General features: G+C 37.0%; 1 protein-coding gene across 3 annotated transcripts in view; it reads left to right on the top strand.

Moving 5' to 3' along the window:
• The window catches only part of LOC122798656 (leucine-rich repeat and fibronectin type III domain-containing protein 1-like protein), a 4,504,452-nt gene that overhangs the window by 2,083,785 nt on the left and 2,400,934 nt on the right, over positions 1-19,733 (top strand). The gene's annotated exons all lie outside the window — the stretch shown is intronic.

Genomic DNA, 19,733 nt, shown 5'->3' with positions numbered 1-19,733 from the left:
GTGCAGAGAACAACACCTTGTCAGAAGGCATTTTAAATCATTAGTTATTTTTTGTACTGAACAGGAAATGTATGCACATTGTTAACACATTTTGGTCACAGAATTGTATCATTCATTTACAAACTGTTGAAATGTCAGTACACACATTAGAATTTTATTCCAGAAGTGAACATGAAAGGATCAGTTTTCCAAATATCTGTGGTTGAGTGACATGTGGTAATGTAGGAAAGGAAAAAATGAATTCAAGGGATAAAACTAAAGACTGCAGGTGTTCCAAATCATTCACAGAGAACACATGAAGAGAATAATTCATAAAGTCACAAAAACATTACACATACTGTGCAAAATCATTGAAGGGATGTCTGTATAGAAATGTATAACTAGTATAGTATCACAGAAAAATAAAAAAGCTCTGCTGGGCTAGTGATTACTTGAGTCACTCAGAGGTTAAGTGCATCAAGAGCAAAATATAATTGCAATCCACTAAAATTTGTAGAATGTATGGCCATTGTTATGAAAGTAGATAAAACCTGCACGTGCTTTCATCTGCAAGATTTGAACAAAATGAGTAAGGGGATTATTATCCATTTTGCACAATTGAAGAAGTACTCTTAGAATGTTAAATGGTATTTTTTGTACTACATGCAGTCCAAGTTTTCTAACAAATAAGGGTAGATCATGTAAGATCTTAACTTAATAAATTTAATGCACACCTAGAATGGTACAGATTACTTACAATTACTACCATTTGGTATTTCCTCAGCATCAATTATGTTTCAGCAACTTGTTGCTGCACTAGTACTTAAAGGTTTAGAATTTCTTGCATGATCTAGTAATATGGGCTGAGAGACAAGAACAATACAATGAGACATTGATAAGTATGCTTAAATATTAAGACATTATAATTTCAAGTTAAAGAAGAGTAAATGTGAAATCATTTTGACAAGTCTGAAATGCATGGGTGATATTCCAATGTCAGAAGGTTTAGGTTTCTAGAAATGATGCATTATTTTGCAAAGTTTGCACTTAATATATCTGAGATAACTGTGTCTTTAATAAAGCTGGTCCAGCTGTATATAGCCGGGGAATGGAGCTTTTTCATCAAGAAAAGGTTTTGAAATAATCAGAAACTTCATCAAAGATATTCCAAAATTAAAGTACTACTCTCTGAATAAGCCAATTTTATTCAAATAGATGTCAGTTAGAATGGCATAGAAGGTGTGAGCTTACAAAAGAACAAAACTTCTATATACGAACAAGATCATTTATAGATGTAGATATCAGACTTGCTCAAATAGAAAAAGGACTAGTGGAAATAATATATGAATACTATAATTTCATAATTCAAGTGAAAACAGGTTACAAAGCTCAACAAAGTAAAGGAAAATGCTACTGTGATTGAAACTGCAAGGGATTACCAGATTTACATGCTGGAAGAAATATAAATATCCAGAATTCAGTACAATATCCACATGCTGAGGCTGAATTATTTGGTAAACAGCTGAGGCAAAATCCTATTTTACTTATGAGGATGATAGTAAAAGAAAATGCAGACATTTGTATGACAGAAATGTTTTAAAATAAATGTTACAGAAAGATAGACAACATTATGTGTCACAGCCTCTTTTTGAAAGAAAGTATAGATTATTATAACAATGATAGTCAAGACTTACAAACGGAATGAAACTCCAACAGTTGTGTCTTCAAATAAAGCAGCAATGTTTCACTAAATTTTCCAAAAGCAAAACTAGTCGTTAAAGATAAACAGTTCTTTTTAATTCTTTATATATGGTATAACATTGAAGAAATCTAATAGTTGTATAGACTAGTTTAGAATTAAACATGCTACAAAGGTAACTCATTATTAAAATTTGTTAAATATTTAAAAAAAAGTTGATTTTGATATAAATGACCCATGGCATGCACAATGTTTCTTATTCAATGTAATCTGATGAATGTGCTCAAGTCATTGCACCACAGGTACCAGTATGATCCATTTATAGTCCACATAGGTGTAAATGACCTGAGATTTATTTCCCTAGACTATATAAAGAGACACATTATGGAGCTCTTGGATGATGCATAAAAAAGGATGGCATGGGCCTAGCATTGAGCAGAGTTCTACCTTTACCAAAGAGGATGCTACAATATGAACCGAAGATGATTGACTTTAACAATTGGATTAGTTTTTGGTGTCATTATGGGGGGGGTACAATATTTATCAGCATTAGATGACATGGTTAACAAATCACTTTGGTTTGCCAAGGATGGTCTTCACCTGTCCCCTCTAGGCTTTAAATATTGGTTAAAACATTGTCATCAACCATTTTAGGCAATGCCAAATTGACAAATCTACTAACATAAAAAAATCTATCCACAAAAATCTAAAGCTTTTGCTGCTCAATGCCAGGATTCTAAACAAAAAGATCCACTCACTCAAGCTCTCCTTACACTGAAGAATGTGGACATCTGTACAATTACTGAGACATGATTTAAAGCCACAGAGAGTACTCTGGCAGTGCAAGGCTTCAGTTCCTTCCAATCATTTAGACCAGCAACTGCACATACAGAGACACAAAGTTAAGGTGTCACACTCTACATCACTACATCAATAACAAGCTTACCTGTAGGTTGGATAATCAGGATGATGCACTGGAGATCCTCCTTGTCCAGATTACTACAGACTATGCCCCATAACATATACTAGTACCCTATAAGTCTCTGTCAAATGGAACCCATAGTTGGAGGCACTCACCATTTCACCAAATACCATACTCATGTGGGACTTTAATCAACCCTCTATAAACTGGGAATACTACATAACTCCAAATTTGAAGGCTTAGAGATTCCTAGACTTTGTAATGACAAACACACTGAACAAGTTAGTACATATGCCTACTAGAGGTACAAACATATTTGACATGGTACTTACAAATATGGGCAAATGCTGCACCACCCCCACCCATGTCATGTACTCTCTAGTAAGGTCAGACTACATAGCACCCTTTTTAAAATAAGAATCAGCTATATAACTCCAGCAAACCCTTTAACAGTTAAATAGTACTCCGAAGCAAGCTACCTTTTATTAAGTGATACTCTGTCAAAATTTAAAGTCCCTCCAAGCCCAGATAACACAGCAGCCTATGCAGAATTATTCAAAGAAGCTCTGTTCAGCCCACTTCAATTATTGCAGGGGGCTGCTGTGCCTACTGGAAGTTAGTTCAAAACTAACTCAAAAAAGAAACCATTATGCTTGAATCCAAAATTAAACACGTTCTACAACAACAACAAAAAAAAGTCATAACTAAAATTAGGAAGTGTAACAATAAACAAGGTAAAAACTGTCTCATCAAACTAAACAGATAACTAAGAGGACTAATTAAGTCCAACAAAGTTAATTTTGAGGTAAAGTTAGTGTCCCAGGTTTAGGGAGTCTCCTTCAAAACACTGAATTACTATAACATTGAACAACAAAACACTGAGACCATAATGTTGAAAACACATAACCCTAAAAGCTTAGTACAGCAAAACCACATAATACTGCAAATTTAAATCATCGCATCCCATAACATCGAATGTTACAGTGCACAAATTAGTAATACCCCCTCCACCTCAAACATAACTGAACAGACAGACATACTTGTTTCAACATTTCCGCTGCACCCCCCACATCTCATGCAAATTAAATATACCAACTCCTAGATCGCACTACAGTGGAGACAAGGTAAATTTCCCATTCCCCCACTTATTGCAATCTCCTCTATTTTCCTGAAACAGATAAATACAGCCAAAATAAAAACGTACTCCCCTACTCACTCATCCCATCACTTTCTACAACACTAACATGACTTATTTCAAAATAATAAATCCATCACTCAGACACAACCATGCTTAACCGTTATTTGACAAACTTTTACTATACAACCTGAGAACTTCTCTTAAACTGCAAATCATACCATCTGTCATGTTTGTTTACTACATACTACAACTTCTTAAAGTGATACCACAAAATTAACACTATAAACCACAACGATTTAACACTCTTGATGATATAAGACTCAATTTAAATTTTCATTGTTATGTAGTTTCGATGCTCTAACTTTTTAGTGTTCTGAATTTTCGATGTTATGCTCTCAATGTTTTCTGGTTCAATGTTATAGTAATTCAGTGTTTTGAAGTAGACCCAGTTAAGGACAACCATAAAGCATTCTTTAGCTATGTCTGAAACCTCATTTACAACATACAGTTGTGTTTCACACTGTTGGTAAATGGAGTCATCTTCACAGAACTAGGAGATATAGCAAATTTTCTGGCTAACAAATTCAGTTCCAACTTTACCCACATCTCACCCCCAGCCACCCCCTGGGAAACATCATCTAAGATGCACTGCCTAAGGTGAATAAAAAAGCTTCATTGCACCCTAATAACATCACAGGATGCCTCCTTAATAGCCTGAAATATGAATTGCCAGGGCTACTGGTGCCACTATTCTATCATAGCCCCTGCATAGGTTTCATGTCACATGAATGGAACACTGCAATGCCTCTGCACAACAGTAGGCCAGTAACGTATCCCAGGAATTACAAAACCATTAGTCTGACTTGTCTCATATGCAAAACCATGGAAAGAATTAACATGGAAACAACTACCAATGACATATGAGCCCTTCAGACACTGTACCCAGCCCAGTTTTGTTTTGTACAAAGGAGGTCATGCCTACTGAACTTGGAGGACTTCTTTGAGAATGTCACCAAGGCAATGGATTAGGGCAAAATGGTGCATGCTGCCTATCATGACCTAGCGAAGGCATTTGGTACAACACCCCACTCACTTGTAAACAAATCATGGAATTAGGCATAAACCCCTATGTAACTGCCTGGATAGCTAACTCATAGACAGGATCCAGGAAGTTAGGATTGTAGAGAACACCTCCACAAAGCTGCTAGACATCAGTGGCATCTCCCTGGCTTTGTGCTGGGTATGCTGTTCATTGACATCTGTTTTTCAGAAGGCAAGGCTGGTGCCAAGGTCACTCTTAAGGGCTCCTGGCTTACCAAGTTTGCAGATGATTGCAAACTAGGAGCAGTCATAGAAACCCCCTCAAAATACTAAAATCTTACAGAAAGGTCTGACACAGACAAATGATCATTAGCAAACTATAGCTTAAAACTCTGTACTAAGAAATGAATGATAATACATTTTGGGAATTCAGACACCCAGGGAAATTAACTCATTAATAAAAAAAACTAAAAGTAGACTCAGTAGTTTAGTATTGGGCAATCATGTAGATAGTAACCTGAATTTTGACCAACGTGTGTCTAAGGCTGTCAAAAATCATTCTGTCACTCAACTTATAAGTAAGGGCATGGCCTCTGCATCTAGGGAAGTCACAGTGCCACTGTACTCAGCAATCACCGGACCCTTCATGGAGTATAATGCCATTTATGATGCATTTATTGTGTTTGTCTTATGAATGAATTCTGAATCATTCTGGCAAAATAGCAAGGAACCACAAGAACCACGGGAGCAAAGTAAGATGAAAAGCCAAAGGACCAAGGAAACTCCCAGATGTATACCAACACCTTTTATTAAACAAAATGTAGTGCTTTCATACATATGTAACTGAGACTTCTTCCGAATTCACATCAAACAGTAAAAAACAAGTTTAAATATCCCCACAAGTGACATCACGATACAGTAACCAATAAAAACACTAACATCCAAATAGCTAGTAATGCCATTCAATACACAGTTGAAGGCACGGACCGGAAAAAACAAAAAATATATATATATTTTTTTTAATAAAATGTATTTAACTAAAGATACCTATAAATACAAATCAATTATTCAAACATATAAAAGTATAAATTCATATCAGAAACATAAATATGCTAAACAAAATAAGAACAGAACCTTAGAATACTTACTAAAGAAGTGTGCTCATTTAGGACAGGAAAAACTGTAACACTGATTTTAAGATGCCAAAGTAGTTCATGGAACTCAATCCAATCTGTCCAAAGAACCACCTGGGATTCTTATATACAAGATAAATAGCACAGAATAAGAAACTTGTCATGGTATAATCAAAATCAACCTTTTGATTTTAATAACCATATTTTTAGAGAAAATGGCACAGTATAGCAATATATTGAGCAATTGGAAAAATTACTTATGAAGTGTCATAAATTGCAGCTTGAAAAATCTCTATTTTTTAGAATGTATTACATCCAGAAGAGTCTGAAAAAAGCACTACATTTTGTTTAATAAATGGTGTTGTATACGTCTGGGAGTTTCCTTGGCCCTTTGGCTTTTCAATTTACTTTGCTCCTCTGGTTCTTGTGATTTCTTCCTTTTTTGTGGATTATGTCTTCCCTTGAGGCCCAAGGGCCTGGTGTTCTGAGGCTGTTTTCCAACCCCAAGGATATTGCTAACCAAATTGGTTTATTAACACAGTTGGCACAACAACTTTTCCAGCAAGTGGCTGCTTGCAGTGTTCATCAGAACCAGGATGTTTTGCTTGGTTCTATTCCTGCTGGACAAAGCACAAGGGCTAGTGAGAATGGAATAATGAAGTTAATAGTGGCAATAATGTCTTGATGTGGTTTAGTCAACCTTTAGATCTTAACAGCCATGTTTTTAGAGATAATGGCAAAGTGCAGCAATCTATTGAGCAACTGGAAAAAAGTACTTATGAAGTGCCGTAAATTGCAGCTTGAAAATCTCTATTTTTTTAGAATGCACTAAATCCAGAAGAGACCCGAAGGGGCTTCATAGTTGGAAATTCCCAACTGCACTTGTCAATAATGTGGCATTGCACCATGAATTATTGGAACTGTTCGATCGCAAGGATGCAGACTGATATGCAGGCTAGTTGCTCAGCATAATGCATCTGAGATTATCCAAGTGCAACTAACTCAGGGCAAGACCGCAGTGCAAATTGTAGCTTGCTACAGATCCCCCACCATGCCCCAGGATTCCCACTCCTCATTTCTTGATACAGTGGAAAATATTAGGGTACAACCTAACACCCTAATAATGGGAGATTTTGGGTCTATATTAGAACACCGAACGTTCAAAATTTTGAGTGTTCTAATATCGACCCATTTTCAGCAAATGCTGAAAATATTGAAGAAACAGAAAACCACATTTTTTCCTAGGGAAAGAATGAGGTTGTCCATTTCTGTTGCTTCGGTATTTTCAGTGCTGTGGAGAAAAGTTACGGGATGGGTTCAGGTAGGTGTGCGATTGTGTGGACGTGAGGGTTAGGATGGGTTAGGTGAGTTAGGGTTAGGGTGTGGGTGAGGTAACTGTGCAATTGTGTGGAAGTGAAGGATAGGGCAGGGTAGGTGAGTTAGGGTTAGGGCGCGGGTGAAGTGACTGTGCAGTAGTGATGGACCTTGGGGTTAGGGTTTGGGTTAAGGTAAGTGGATAGTTAGTGGCATATGTATAGTTTAGTGTAGGGGTAGGTGTAAGAGTTTAGGTGTATGTGCATGGATTGCTGTTTGTTTGGTGTGCTTGTGTTGTGTGTATGTGTTTTGGAACAGCAATTTTTTTCCATAAGAAAAAATTCACTGTTCTGTATGTTTGATGTTTTAAATTTTTGATTCATAGGGTTCGATATTAGAACACTCGAAATTTTGAATGTTCGGTGTTCTAATATAGACCCGCAATTTCAGCTAACCCACCATTAACTGGTACCAACTCTTGTGCTCAACGTTTTCTGGAATTCATAAATTCCAATGCCTTGGATCAACTTATCCACACCCTCACCAGGGGCAGCAATATCCTAGACCTGGTCATTGCCAACATGGGCAACCGGTGTTCCACACCAGAGGTCAATTCTGACTACAAGCAAACACCCTAGACGTCCACATCCCACCCCCACCCCTCATTAGGGAAACCACCGTAAAAAATTTCTCCAAAGCCAACTTCACACTTCTTAAGACAGAAGTGGCAAACTTCACGACACACATGCTGACGGACAATAGAGATATGACTGGTGAATCCTATATAATTGCCCTTTATAAGCACTTACACAAGTGCATGGATCGTGCAATCCTTAACAGAACAAAGATGCTATCCTCCAAAAAAAGGAAGCGAATCTGGTGGCCCCCTGCTATAAACAAACTCTACAACAGAAGAAAGAAACTGTTGCAAAAAAGAGTAAAATCCCATGATTGAAGGTACTCCGTGGTCAGCCACAGTAAGAAGCTGATATCCCTCATCAAATCCTTCAAAGCTAGTTACGAAAAAAAAAATCGCCACTGATTCTAAAGACAACCACAAAGCATTCTATAGCTATGCCAAGAATCTCAATGGCAACACTCAGATCTGCTCTGAGTTACAGCACAATGGCACAAAATATACAGAACTAACTGATATAGCCAACATCCTGGCAAATAAGTTCAGTGCTAACTTTACCCCTCTCTCATCTCCTAAAGAGCCCATCTCTATACTGGAAGAATGCAAAGTACCTGTAATCACAGCTGCACAGGTAAAAAACACACTCTCCAAAGCCAAGAACACAGCATCCATGGGACCTTACAACATCTCAGGCTGCGTTCTACATGAACTACAGAACGAACTGGCACCCCACCTAAGTACCATGTTCAGTCATAGCCAAACCTCAGGCTTTGTGCCCACTGAATGGTGCACAGCAATGGTTATCCCACTCCACAAAGGGGGAGCCACCACGGACCCCGGGAACTACCGCTCCATTAGACTGATGAGCCTGGTCTGCAAGGCTATGGAGCATATCATCATGGAACTTATAAACAATGACATTGGTAATCTCCAAACTCTGGACCCTACCCAGTTTGGGTTTGTAAAAGGCAGATCACGTCTCCTAAACCTGATAGACTTCTTTGAAGTGGTCACCAAAGCCGTAGATGAGGATAAGGTGGTACACACAGCCTATCTAGATCTCGCCAAGGCTTTTGACACCATCCCCCACTCTGGAATTATAGACAAACTCACTAAACTAGGTATAAATCCCTATGTCAGAAGATGGGTTGCCAACAGGCTCACTGACAGAACCCACACTGTGAAAGTAGCAGACTCTAAATCCAACTTCAGACCAGTGACAAATGGAGTACCACAGGGTTCAGTCCTAGGTCCTCTCCTGTTTGGTGTCTACTTCTCTGAAGTACAGCCTAACACAGAAGGTCTTTGGCTAACAAAGTTCACAGATGACTGCAAACTAGGAGCCATAATCAAAACTCCTAATGATGTGGACATCCTACAAAAGGGCCTCACTGAGACAGATGCCTGGTGTCAAAGCCATGGCCTCAAGCTTAATGCCAAAAAGTACATTGTCATCCCTTTTGGTAAAAACTCTGTAGCCATGAACTACCACATAGGCGGTAGTCTACTTATCACCAAAAGTGTGATAAAAGACCTTGGGACACAGATGGACAGTAGTCTGTCCTTTGATAATCACATCGCCACAGTAGTCAGGAAATCCTTCTACATGGCACACCTCATCACAAAAGGTTTCTCATCCAGGAAAAAAGAGGTCATTGTTCCCCTCTACTCATCACTCATTAGACCCAATATAGAGTACAACGCCCCTTTTGGTATGTACCTCACAAGACATCTACAACAACTGGAAAGGCCACAGAAATACCTCACAAAGAGGATTACCAGCCTCAAACAGACGCCCTACGCAGACTGTCTCAAAAAAACTCCAGGTTTACTCTGCCACATATCGCCAACTCAGAGGTGATCTCTGCCTAACATACAATGCTATGTCAAACCCAGAGCTGTTGGACATGCTCCACGTAAAGAAATCCCAATCCCTCTGAGCTACACGCTCTAGGGACCTAAACCTTGTCACCACAATAAACAGAACATGCTGGAGGGATAGATTCCTGTCCCAGAGACTTCCCATACTCTGGAACAAACTACCTATCTATATCAGACAAAGCTCTTCATTAGCACTCTTCAAGAAAAATCTTGATGATTAGATGGGAAATAGGAAATTCACCCCCGGGATCACTTCTGTGACTCTGCTTGACAGGGGCACAAGAAAATAATTTTCTTCGGTGGCAAAAGCCAGGGTACCGTTTGGCTAGGCTTATATAGGCACTAGGGCCAATAGCCTAGTACCTACCTATGAACCTATGATGGAAGTGTTAGTTAAGCAGAACCAGAAGTGCATAGACACTCCAATGCATGAGGCTACTCAGCTTGATCAAATAATATCGGCAGACCTTTTATTTGAACAGCACACTGTTTCATATTAAAATATAATTTCTAAGGTGGACAAAGCAGTTTCCAAAATAAAAAAAATAGAAGGCAAAAAAGCTAGAAAGGGATAGGCTGGAGTATTTAGTGGGGTGTGCCTATCTTGTTCCTCCCACCAATGGTACTAATGCTCCAACGAGGACTCAGCTGGAGAATGATGTGTCTGAACCTGTAGAAGACTCTGCCCATTTAGAGATTGTCCCAGTGAGGAGATCAGAGCATTTGAAAAATCACCCCAGGCAAACATTTCAGACCCAAACATATACGCAGGGCCAGCAAAAGTCTTCTCAAACCTGGAAGAACAATCACTGGACAACAGCAGCAATGAATTGAAATGATTGACTTCTGGGCTTGAAGATGTTATCGTATCACATCCTAGTGTTGACAAATGTCCAATAATGATTTTAAATCATACAGGTGACTTTAAAAGGGTACCTATTACAAGTCTAAAAATGCATTCTTTCGAATGCGTCTTGGTTGAACATAAAAGACTGAAAAGGCAAAATATCAAAACGGCGTTTAAGGAAATTCTTTCCCAGGGAAAGAATTTGCTTGGCTGCTTCATTAATTTGCCATTTTCGGCACTGTAATGCGGTCTCGGAGTTGGTATATTTAAGTGGGGGGGGGTGGGGGCTGAAGTCTTCCCACTTAATGTAATGTTTAAAGTGTTTTTTTTTTCTTTTTTTTTTTTTTTGTTGGAAAAGCGATTTTTTTTCCCTTGGAAAAAAATCGCTGTTCTGACAGTTCGACATTGTAAGCTTTTGCTTACATTGGGTCGATTAATCACCATTCGCTTTTTTTAAGCATCTGGTGATGTAATATAGACCCCTTTAAAATGTACAATTTTACAGTGAATGTGTATGGATAGGGATATGCTGATCTGTCGAGCAAGTGGGAAATATTTTTCCCCAGTTTTACAACTAAAACTGAAGATGCTTTATTGGATTTGAAGTTTTTTGTTAGGAAGATGGCTTTTCAGTTTATTTTTAAGTATAAGGTTTCTAAAAGCAGTGTAACTCTGTTACATAGATCTAGCATTTTCAACCCTCCTCCCCCTCTACCCCTCGTCCTTTTTGAAAAACTATGTGAATTTGATTTAAGGCGGGTTCTTGGTGTTAAAAAGATTGAGGGGGAAAGGAATTTTTAAACAAGTTGTATAAGGACGCCAGTATTAGGGTTATGAAACCTGGTAAGGAATGGGGAGGCTCTTGTTATGTTGAAAGAAGATTATTGTAATAGAATGCATACTTATTTATTTTATGATGATGTTTATGAGGAAACATCTATACATTTCATTAATATTTCTTACAAGAAAATTGATTTTATTTTGAGAGATATGTTAGAACAGCCAGATTAGTCATGACACGTTTGTGTTTGTGGATGTTAAGTTCCCTATAGTCCCCTCCATCTTTGGGGTCCCAAAGATACACAAAAATTTAAGGGACTCCCATCCATGCACCCTATTGCAGAAGCTGGTAAATCTAAGGTGCACCCCCTTGTTAAATATATTGATTTCAAAGTTAAACTCTACCTGGGTAAGTTTAAGCATTTATGTCATGATTCTTGGTATTTTTTGCTGAAATTGAAAGAAGTGGGGTTTAATGAAACTATATTTTTTAAAAATTGATGTTATTAATTTATTTTACGTTATACCCCACAATACTGTCATGGAGTGTTTTCATGGCTTTTTAGTAGAATCTGCTGATATGGACCAGAATGACATCAATGTATTAGATAATTTTATGGAAATGCTGCTTAAGAATAATTTTCTGTTTATAGACAGCAAGGATTTTGTTCAGAAAAAGGGTGTAGCCATGGGCACGTCTTGTGCCCCTGCATTCTCTAATATAATAATGCTCCAGTGGGAGAAAAAATACATATTTAATTTATCTGCTCCTGTCCCTTGGAATGCTTACATCCATTATCTGGATGATATTTTTATTGTGTTGGACAGATCCGTTGAGGAATTGGAAAAATTTGGGTAGACGCTAAATACCCCCACAACCTTCCTAATTTTATTTATAACTACAGTAACATCAGCATTGATTACCTGGTTGTTGAAATTAGTAAAGAGATTAGACATAGTTGTTGGGTGAGTAATATTTATAGAAAGCCCGCCTATTCTAACGGGCTGCTTCATTATAGCAGCATTCATCTTGAACAACAGAAAAGGGGTATTATCAAGGAGCAATTTATTAGGCTTGCCAGAATCATCTCAAAGTGGGACCAATTTAATAGAGAGTGTTCTAAACTGGCTAGTATGTTTTGTGGCCATGGTTATCCCAGGTGTTTTGCTGACAAGGTTATGGCTAACATTATTAAAGCTAGGGAAGAGGGCAGTCTTGTGCCTTTGATTTGATTGGACTGCCCCAATATTGAAAGCCTCTTTGGTGTGAAACAGCATCTGACAATGTTTTTTCCATTCTTTTATTACTACCTTTAACTGGGACAGTTTTCTTATTAAGGATATGTTAGATAAAAAATTGGAATATTGTTTGTGTTTTGAGGGGAACAGACCAAAAATTGTGTATAGAAGAGGTAATTCTATTAAGAATTTGCTCAAACAAGCACAGAATTTGGTTATTGTATCTAATAAGCGTAATGGTACATTTAAATGTGTTTTTTGCAAGCACTGTACAATAAGTACATTGCGTAAAGACATTTAATTATTGTTAATGGTTTTGTGATAAACATTCTGTTTCATGCTACTTTCACCTCTGTGGGTGTAGTGTACATTACTCTTTGTCAGCTTTGTCAGGCTTTTTATTTGGGGAAGATACAGAGGAAATTTGCTGATTGCATTTGCAAGCATAATTTGGATATCAAGAAGCACTATGCTAATAATGCATTGTATAAGCACATTGAGCAAATCCTAATCATTATTTTTTATTCTGTGCTATTGATCTTGTGTATAAGAATCCGCGCGGGGCTACTTGGGCAGATTGCATTAAGTTCAGTGAATTACTTTGGCAGGTCAAACTCAACGCTACGTTTTTCCTGGACTAAAAGAGTACATTTCTTTATTAAGTACTCTAAGGCTCTGCTTTTATTATGTTTGGCATATTTAAGTTGCTAATATGAATTTATACTTTCATATGTTTGAGTAATTGATTTGTATTTATAGGTATCTTTACTTAAATAAGTTTTATAACAAAAATATATATTTTTTGTTTTTGTCCTGTCCGTGCCTTTAAATTTGTATTGGATGGCATTACTAGCTATTTGGATAATGATGTTTTTATTGGTTAATGTATCATTGTGATGTCACTTGTGGGGATATTTAAACTTATTTTTTACTGTTTGATGTGAATTCTGAAGAAATCTCAGTTACATATGGACAAGAGCGCTACATTTTGTTTAATAAAAGGTGTTGGTATATGTCTGGGAGTTTCCTTGGCCTTCTGGCTTTTCATTTTACTTCCATTTTAGCAAAACTTGTAGGAATCATCAAGAAGGCCAGATTTGCCCTTCTTCCTGACTCATGCACACTCACCCATTGCCTTCTTCTGAAAATGGTGAATTGGCACAGTGTATCTGAAAGATCCACCTATTTATTCAGTTCACTAATGTATAAAAATTTGAATAAAAGATCTTGCCCACCCCCCCCCAACAAAAAAAGACTTGTTCATCACTCAGAACCAAACTACTCCCTAAGAAATTCTCAGTCTGACCATATTTGTCTGCAGAAATTACGCTTTAAAGTAATAATAAGTGAAAGGAACTTTTCAAGACCTGGACCTGCCCTCTGGAACACTCTTCATTCTGATTTAAGGGGGAAGGAAACTTTTCTAGATTTCAGGATAGCTCTTTCTGAGCTATCCCACAATGACTCAACACATGCATGCTTTATAAATAAAGGCTAACAGTTATGCTATCTACTCCTGATTTCAGACACCCCCATCAATAAACTTTGTGAAACTGATCTACACAGTTTGGCATTTCTTATTATTTGTATTTATGTTTTCATTGTCATTCATTATTCATTATTTATGCAAACTTCAACTATATTTTTGTATCTGTATTTATACTGCATAATTGTAATGCTGTATTTTACTTTTCTGCTGAGTTTGCTCATCTGGGCCTGGTTTGTAGATAAAAAGGGTCTTCAGACCAATCTACCTACTCAGTTAGCAAGTATAAATAACTAATTAAATACATGCATGCATACATACATACATAAACAATTAAATAATAAACTTCTTGAATCAGTCACAAAAAGTTTTGCAAAGCCTCTACACCTTCTTGAAATAGTTTAGTTGTAGGCTTATCTGATGATAATAAAGTATATAACATCCAGTATATATTGGAATATATTCCTGTGCACAGTAATAAAATGTTATTTTCATTTCAGTGCAGTATGATTCACAATAATGTTAAACTCTTCATCTGCAGATTTCCTGTTGTACTCACCCCCTGCTTAATTTCATAGCCATGGCTTTGTCATTTGACTTCCAGGAGAGTTCCTAGAGAGGTGTCCCCCTCTACCCAATGGTGGGGACTATAATAGAAGTCATCCTTTTGTAAGACAAGGACCAATATAAATAGATCAATTCATTAAGGAAATAAAGTCCTCAGAATATATCTATAGGCATCTATAGTCAATTAACCATTTGCACTATCAGGCGCAGCTGCTTAAGTGAATGCTGAAGCTGCAGTCACACCAGACTGGCAACTCTTGTGAGCAGCCTGCTGTCAGTTGTTACCTTCTTTTGCTACAGTGCTGCTAAATTACATAATCAGATCAGAGGCTGCACCCCAGTGAAGAAACTTGAGCTTGACAAAAGTGCTATATTTTCCTTTTCATAGTGTCTTCAGATCTCAGAAAGGGTAAATAGTTATTCCAAACCTCAGTGCTTAAAATTAATTGCACTAAATATGCTTTGGAAAGGGATTTGTATTCCTAACATGCCTCTTGCATAATATGAATAAAAAAAATTGTTTACAAAATGAGTTGTACTAGTCTACGTTAGTTTGTTGTACAAAATGTCACTCCATATGACCTATTTTTTTTTTTTTGTAGTGATTAAAGATAGACCAGCTGTTACTTAAAAGCAGTTCTTTGATTACAGTCTGTATGATCAATGAAGTAATGATTTAAGTCAACTTCCATTTTCATTTGAAGTTGAACCTTGCTTTGGACCTGCTTTTCCATTTTATTTATTTATTTATTTATTTTTGTTTTATTTCCTTTGTCATTGAAATTTCCATCTATAACAATGAGACGGTTCTGATTTTATCTTACAAGATATCAACATTTAGAATCTATGAACAGGAAGTAACTGATAATATAAAAAACATATAAAGAATAATAAGTTACCAGCAAAGAGGTAACGGTCCCCTTTTCCTTACTTTGTAGATTTTACAAAAGATAAAATTAGCTGAATATACATGAAAACATAACTCAACTTTTTGTCTGCAATCATTGCCTCACACTGCTCTCTCTTCCCCTCTCTGTTTCTAATTGTGTCTCTGTCATTCTGTCATCTGTCAGTGTGTCTGTCTTCCTGGTCATTCCTTTGAATAAATGCCTTTGTCCTACCCAGTTTTGGCACTTAATGCAGTTAACACGTAGGAGCAACAGTTGTGCGAACTACTAATGCATGGACTGTGGGCACCAGAAATCCTCTGACAGTGAAAAATGCATTCCTGCACAATGCATGTGCCTATGGAAGCCTACTGGCTGAATGCAGGAAGAATCTTGGCAAAGAATTGTGCTACTGAGGATTTCACAGTTATTTGGTGCTTTAAAGAAATATTTTGATGAATGTTTTGAGGTCAAAATACTGACAGCATCCAAAGATAAGAAACTCTGTGCACAAGCTAAAATAACCTTAGATGTTGAATTTATTGTGGTAATTTATAACCACAGCCACTATGCAGGTTCATGCATCATTTTTATAGCAAATACATCATTATGATAAAGGTATAAATACTAATTTCATTTCCTGCCTAAAACACTCAAATATAGATCCAGACGTGAACTGAAAGTGTTCTCATTTGGTCACATTCCTTTTTTAAAGTTATAACCTGATCATTGTCTTGTGTGTGTGACTTTTGTGAAGGCAACATTAAATAGTTACTGTTAAAGACTGCTTCACTTCTAACTTTCTGCAGAACCTCAGCATGCCCTGCAACTCAAAACAGATTGCACTAAGCATGCACAATATGTCAAAAATGACACAAATATAAGGGTCAGTCACTCCACAACATTAGAGCACAGATAAATTGTAAAGAATTGTAATGTTTGCAGAAGTGCAGTGAAAACTGATCAAGAGTTGTCTGCCCACAAATCACAAAAATGGCAAAGGGGCACTCAATCCATAAGCAAGGTACAGGGCTGAATGCTAAAGAATACTGACCTTTTACACAGTGATATACTGACCACCGGTTGCCTCTCTGTGATGGACGTATGAAGTTCACAACCCAGACTGACATTGTGTTGCTGTTGCTGTGCAATAAATTGTTTAATAATAATAAAATCTTGAGCCAGAATTGAGTGGCAAAGCTAAACAGAAAAACAAATGGGGAAAACATTAGCATACATTAATTTTTACTGCCCCTGTATGACACACAGTAAGTGAGAAAGGCAGAAGAGGAAGATCAGAACAAATCATAATTTATGTGCAGAAAGATACAATGACAAAAGTATATTCAACTAAATATTCCACTTACAAAGACATTACTTTAAGCAATATTAAGACTCAAGAAAGAGACTGTGTTGGTCAAATGGGCTATAAATAACTCATGAGTGAACATTTCAGCAAAGTTAACAAGAAAGGAGAACATCCAGTTAAAGTGAAAGCCCAAACCAAAAAAGAACAGTTTCCGCTGCAATAGCATAGTTATCATAACACAGCTGTTGCTGGCTAAGTTACATAAAATATTCAGGGGACTGGTAATAACTGCTGTAGAGAAATATTTACTGTCAGATTAGCAGCATTTTGGCAGTTTGAGAATCATGGCTCTATACACACGAGAGTAATAATGTAGACAATGCCTGAGATAAATGGTACACAGACTTAGTCATCAGTTAGAACTGCTAAAGGGCCTGAAGGCAAACGAATGGGTATAATTTAATTGTACACGTGTTTTGCAGGTAATTAAGTTATACACACTGAGCATTACTTAATGTGTATAACCAATGCTGTGAGTTATCAAAAGCAAAGAATGCTATTTAAATCAAGCTGAACCAGTAATTCAATAAACAGGATTATCTTAAACTAAAAAAGTATATATCTATATATATATATATATATATATATATATATATATATATATATATATATGTTTACTATCAAAAGTCCAAAAGGCAGAACATTTTTCCATCAAAAGATCGAAATATAATATCAAATACAAAAAGTAAAATTTCGCCTAAATGTCAAATGTGATAAACATGATGAGTGACAGTCAACATTTGAGACTTCTGGTTTTGAAAGTCCTTCTGTACTTTTATGTTTTAGCCAGGGCAGGGGAGCAAGCCCATCTGTACCCCCCCATGTGAGGATCTGTGCCCCCACACCCCGTGCTTATTACCTATACCAACACCGAGATTGCACTACAATGAGGAAAAGGGTAGATTACCCAAATCGACCAACCTGTATTCGACTGTGCGCTTTTCAGAATTTTGATAGTAATCCATATATATATATATATATATATATATATATATATATATATATCTAGGACACATGCTCAACTAGCATATGTCTGAATCACAAAACATCAAACACACATACACAAAAGCGCTTAACACCGAAAAGTGCTTCCGTGTATGTGTAGTTCAAAAAAAAATCTACGTTTCCCCCCTGCACCTCCCACCCCCCTGCTTTTTTATTCTCACTCCAAGATTGCACTACAGTGGGGAAAAGGGAATTTTCCCTTACCCGCACTGTAGTCCGATCTACGAAACAGGCACACATACACTGAAGCGCTTGTCGATGTTAAGCGCTTTCGTGTATGCGTATTCGATGTTTTGTGATTTGGACATATGCTAGTCGAGCATGTGTCTGGATCCCATATATATATATATATATATATATATATATATATATAAAATCATTAGCTGATCAGAAAATAAAAATTAAGTTAAACTTTTTTTTTGTTTTTTGTTTAAAACAACTCTAAGACCGTACTACATGGTTAAAGGCTAAATTTCCCTATCCCCCAATGATCCTGCACAGATAAAAAGCTAGTAAGTGCAAAGAGCTTATTTTAATCAACCGTACTAGTTTTTTTTTTCTGTTTAACAATTTGACTCGTCGACCATCTGTCTGTAATCCACATTTATACATGTAAACACAGAAATGCATATGTGCAGAAATGAAAATAAGAGCAGCATAGTTCACCTAGGCAGAACTGATTTATATGCTTTGCACAATTTGGTGATCCTATCTAGCCAACTCCTGTTTACTGATTTATATATGTGTTATTCATTCATTCTTTCATGTGTTCATTTATTTATTCATTTTTTCCTTCAGGTATGTTACAGTTTGTTCTGTTTATGATTATCCATACATGTTTAATCAGTTTACTGCTTCTTATTGAAATACTTCTTCAGGTAGGTGTTTCCCTCACCCGCTACCTTTTCTGTGAACTAAAATTCCCCAAGTATTTTATTAGAGTTGTGCAATCATTATCTTCAAAAACTGTATCACATTTTGAAGATGCTTTCCATTTTTTGAAAGGTGGAACTACCTTGCACTCTGCTCATAGCCTTGAGTTGTTGAACCATTTCCATCATGTCATTGCTCTGCTTCCTTTTCTCCAAATCTGTGTCCCTCCACAGACCCTGGAGTTCCTTCTATTGAGCCCTTACATAGGTCTTTTCTTTTTTTCTTTTTTTGTTGTACATAATTAGCAGTCATTTGAAGCCCCTTATCCAGTGAATCACACTGGCCATGCCTGTGTGCATACCCAGTGGCTTCTAGACTGATCTCAATGGTCAGAGACATGTCTGTTCCCTCTGCTAAATGCTCACTCCAGCAACAGCGACCCAGACCAAAATGGCAACCCTTCTATGTCTCGGCCCATGATCTGATCCCAGTGGATCACATAATCTGTGTGTTTGTATCCACCCACCACTCCATCAAATGCTGGCACATAATGGACAATGAGGTCAGCTGTGTATTTGTGTACATGGGTCCTAAATTACAAAAAATGCTTATAAATGTTGGTTTAGAACTACTAACAACACGACCAACTAAAACAAACATTCTGACAGAAAACCAAATTGTGGTTGATCTTCTATTAACTGTTATAAAACTCAGATGCTCAAATACTGATATTCTTCTGCCATAGCTGAAACCATGCATTTATTCTAGTCAGATTACCTCCCACTCCCCCTGGCTGCTATGAGAATGACAGAAAAAAAACTTTATCCAAACTTTTACCTCATCCCTCACCGCCTTTCATATTCTTACCTTCCAGTTTGTTACCAGGCCTACCAATAATGGTTGCTTGGGCATGAGGAAGATACTAAATAACAGACA

Source organism: Protopterus annectens, chromosome 1.part0 (genome assembly GCF_019279795.1).
Source record: "Protopterus annectens isolate FY-2018-M chromosome 1.part0, PAN1.0, whole genome shotgun sequence".
Classification (NCBI taxonomy): domain Eukaryota; kingdom Metazoa; phylum Chordata; order Ceratodontiformes; family Protopteridae; genus Protopterus; species Protopterus annectens.
Note: the sequence above shows the minus strand (reverse complement) of the source record. Positions and strands in the feature narration are given on the sequence as shown.